At 33.5% G+C, this 4,714-nt stretch overlaps 1 pseudogene; it reads left to right on the forward strand.

The window, feature by feature from the left end:
* The first annotated feature begins 329 nt into the window (after window positions 1-329).
* On the forward strand, window positions 330-1,939 carry LOC149211185 (cyclin-dependent kinases regulatory subunit 2 pseudogene; annotated as a pseudogene).
* Window positions 1,940-4,714: the final 2,775 nt, after the last annotated feature.

A 4,714-nucleotide genomic window follows, 5' to 3' on the forward strand; every position in this document is an offset into this window, starting at 1 on the left:
ACAACATGGTCACCATCTTAATGGACCACACATCATAATCTTTCCCTGTAAATGGTGGGAACTGGGGCTAGAAATTGGAGAAAGCCATATTTCTTCAAAACCCCTAAATTTTTCTTTTTATAGACCTGCAAAGCTCCTAAAAAAAACTCCTTATGAATAACGGCTTTTGGTCAGTTACAATCAGATGCATATCAAAGTTTATTTGAGATAACGCATATCAAAGTTTCTTTGAGATATTTATAGTTTTATCTTTGAGTGTGGGTATGCTTGATTGCTGGCTGTCTAGGTGGTGAGTTGAATAGCTATAATTAGGGTTTTATTTCACCCAAATGGATTATTTTGATGATTGGGCATTATGTGTCATCTCCAGACATGTGGTTCTCCCTCCAGAAACTGCCAAGTTGCTTCCCAAGAACCGACTTCTCAATGAAGTAAGCACCACATTTTTGTTCTCAAATGTTATTTTTAATGCAAATGCATCTGTTTTGCCAACTTCCCAATGTGGTAATCAGCAGCTAATTTGTTTTCAAATGCCATTTTTAATGCAAATGCATATGTTTTGCCAACTTCCCAATGTGGTAATCAGTCTCAGTGCATTTGTTCGAATTCTGAGTCAGAGAAAGAATTTCAGACCAAATGAAAATTCCTCTGCCTAACCTTGATGGGAATATCTCTTCTCCAGGTACTGGTATTCGGTATATTTTACAGCGTCCCATGCAACAAATTCTGCAAATGTCTAGACTTGTAGATTCATGTGTTGGCTGCAGAAAAGTTTTTTGGTTTATTAATGTGGACTAAGATCCTTTTTATTGCAATTATGATGCAATACAAGAACAAATGATTGAAAGTAGAACAGCCCCGAGGATCAACCAATAGAGCAGGATGTTTCCACTTCTGGTGGTAAATTGTCTTCAACGCAAATTCCTCTGCCTAACCTTGATGGGAATATCTCTTCTCCAGGTACTGGTATTCAGTCTACTTTGCAGGCCAGGTAATTAAATAAATGCAGAGAAGGAGACGATGTGTCCATGTTGTTCTTACATTGCAAATAATTTCCTGGAAGTTTGGACATATATTAAATAAATGCCCGATAACTGCTTTTGGTCAGTTACAATCAGATGCATATCAAAGTTTCTTTGAGATAATGCATATCAAAGTTTCTTTGAGATATTTATAGTTTTATCTTTGAGTGTGGGTATGCTTGATTTCTAGCTGTCTAGGTGGTGAGTTGAATATCTGTAATTAAGGTTTTATTTCATCCAAATGGATTATTTTGATGATTGGGCGTTATGTGTCGTCTCCAGACATGTGGTTCTCCCTCCAGAAACTTCCAAATTGCTTCCCAAGAACCGACTTCTCAATGAACTAAGCACCACATTTTTGTTCTCAAATGCTATTTTTAATGCAAGTGCATCTATTTTGCCAACTGCCCAATGTGGTAATTAGCAGCTAATTTGTTTTCAAATACCATTTTTAATGCAAATGCATCTGTTTTTCCAACTTCCCAATGTGGTAATCAACACCTAATTTGTTTTCAAATGCCATTTTTAATGCGATAATCTGTTTGTTTGTTTTATTTTTTATTTTTATTATTATAAACATATTAATAATTTTAACCAAATTGATATTCTTTTTGGTCCAGAACGAATGGCGAGCCATTGGAGTTCAGCAGTCTCGTGGATGGGTGCACTATGCCATTCATCATCCTGAGCCACACATCATGTTATTCAGAAGACCTTTGAATTACCAGCAAAACCAGCAGCAACAGGCTGGGGCTCAATCTCAACCTATGGGTCTGAAAGCCCAGTGAGTTTATCAACACTATCAAACCGTGTTAGTGATGCCTGTCATGAATTAACATGTATTCTTAGTCGTAGAATAGGCCTTAAGCCAGGGGCAGACCCTGCATCCAATTTTGAGCTTTTCATTCTTTGTTGGACAAGCCTTTGTTTTTAGACCTGTTTGAAGGGAGTTGCATTGGAAGATCGACAAAATTAATTCAAACACAAACAATGAAAAACAAATAACTCAAAACTCTCTTAAAATTTTCCAGAGGTGCAAATATCTGGATATATAAAGAATGCCTCAGATGCTGGAAGAATCGAGTTTGACTTATATATATAATTTTGCAGAGACAGAGCAAGAAATAGAATTTTGCTCAGGTACATGTTTTGAATCTTTTCTATCTTAGAAAAAGTAAAAACATTGCCAAAATAAATGGGTATATTATGCACACTATAAAAATCATGAGACATAAATGTTTTCCCTGGATAAAGAAATGATATCTCAATGTGTTTTTTAGACATTAAAATGTTTGAAATTGCAGTAATGTTTGTTCACACTAATTGTCCACAAACGAAGAAAAAGGAAAAAGAAAATTATTCATTTGAAGAAAGGTTACTGAAAGTATGAAAATGCATGATTGAATTTGCTAAGCAGCTTCTACTCCTTTTCACAGAGGCAGGGAGCACATACATCCTTAACAAAGGCCACGTATACTAATTGTTTATGTAATCTGGACCTCATTATAATGACATGGAGGAGCATATTTCCCAATGCACCTATGGCAAAGAAGACCAATCCTTGCACACCGATGGCGTCACATAGTTTTTTTCCCAGGACAACGCAGTCTCAAAGGCTTCCATGGATGAGGGTTAGGTTAGATATTCACGATTTTAGGGTTTTACTAATAAAAATCATGTAACAAACCCTTTTTAATCTTAATTAAAATTTTAATGAATGAAAAACTGACTTCAAAATTAAGTAACCCCTCACTAAATATTTGGCAATGTATTTTAGGTATCAGAGGAAGGGAAACAGTTATTTCCATTGATTGAGGAATCATTTAGGCAATTTCAATCTTGTAGAAAAGATTCGTGTTGGTTCAGCCTGGGCCTGAAACTTTTTCGTTGTCATCTAATTAATGAATGCATTAGGTTGACCATAACAAAATATCCATTTTCAGAATACACATTATCATCCACCCTTGCTTTCAACAATGTCCATTCACATGTCGCTATTCTTCCCCACTCTATGCCTTACGGCGTTTCCTTTGCAACATAAGGTGCAAATGGTAGTATTGCACCTCCCATGCTTAAGTATTCCTTATAATTGTTATTCAAAATTATTGAACCTGTTTATAAATTTGAAATATCTTTTATAATTCATAATTATATTTATAAATTAGAATATCTACTTATATCTATCTATCTATCTATATCTATATATCTATATATATATATATATATATATATATATATATAATAATTTCAAAATAATATAGTTTATTATTATATTTAATATTTATAATATTTAAGAACAATTATCAATCACATTTACAAATTTGAAATGCACAACATATTTATATTAATTAACATTCAAATAATTGCATAATTTTTTTTTTTTTATCTTTTATATTATTGCACTTCACATTTATAGTTGTTTTTCACAATTACTGTTTATATTTATAAGTTTGAAATATTTATTACATATATGAATTGCAGATTGGCAAATAATTGAGCAGAGAGGTTCATTTTACAGCGAGTATGGTTGTTTTTCACAATTACTGTTTATATTTATAAGTTTGAAATATTTATTATATATATGAATTGCAGATTGGCAAATAATTGAGCGGAGAGGCTCATTTTACGGCTGAGTATGGTGTGTAACTCTGTCAGTCCATCATCAAAGTTGAAATTTTACTGTGTCTACCCAAATTAAACTAAACCACAAAAAACACTAACTATACAACCTTATTAAATTTATAATTTATTTTCTCAATTAACAAAAACAAATCATTTTGAAAAAATTAAAATTTAAAAAATCAATAATCAAATCACCGATGATTTCCCGTCAAATTTTATTCCTTTGTGCCAACTAACATTCAAGCGATGAAATATAATATTACGGATCATTAAAAAAAAATCCAACAAATATGGGGCCATCGTTCCTTGTTCTTTTCTCGTCGTGCCAACTAACATTCAAGCGATGAAATATAATATTACGGATCATTAAAAAAAAATTCCAACAAATATGGGGCCATCGTTCCTTGTTTTTCGTGTAAACCAAAAGTTTGTCTCGGACTTTATGATTTCGATGAAGAAACCGTTTACTCTGATGTGACTTGAGCATTTTCCTATTTTCCTATGAAATCGATCACTGCATGCTCGTGAGCTCGCTTTTATCTTGAAATATGGCTTAGGACAAAATATGGATTAATATAGTGTTGTTAAATTATTTTGTTGGTGCTGTGTAAGGGGATAGATTTTAAGCATTTCACTTTTATTAAATGTCATTAAGAGATTTAGTAGACTTATTACAGGTCACCAAAGAGGTATGGGTACTACAATATAGTGAAACATGACTTGTGTTAAATCCGCAAGTACTCGCGGGTCTTGGTGGGTTGTATACCGAGCTGGGTCACTCGCATAGAACCCGCATTTAAGATCCAAACTTTGCGGGTATCTTATAGAACTCGTCTATGCGTATAAGACCTTCGGGTATTTTATAGGACTTGTATAGAACCCGTCAAGCCTCAAAAGGCACAAAATGTTCAATTCTTTTATTTTTCTTTTTTCTTTTTTGGAAATGAGGTGATCTATCTGTTGTATTCCAATCAGACTTATACCATCTAGCTCTTTCAAATATTTACTTCCTTGAGGTAAACATCCCATCGCTACCAATGGCTTCTTTGCAACTCTACCCTTGTGAATCA

The sequence above is a fragment of the Pinus tabuliformis genome, chromosome 1_2, assembly GCF_031772625.1.
Source record: "Pinus tabuliformis cultivar Carrire ecotype Pingquan chromosome 1_2, CPIR1, whole genome shotgun sequence".
In the NCBI taxonomy this organism is placed as follows: Eukaryota; Viridiplantae; Streptophyta; class Pinopsida; order Pinales; family Pinaceae; genus Pinus; species Pinus tabuliformis.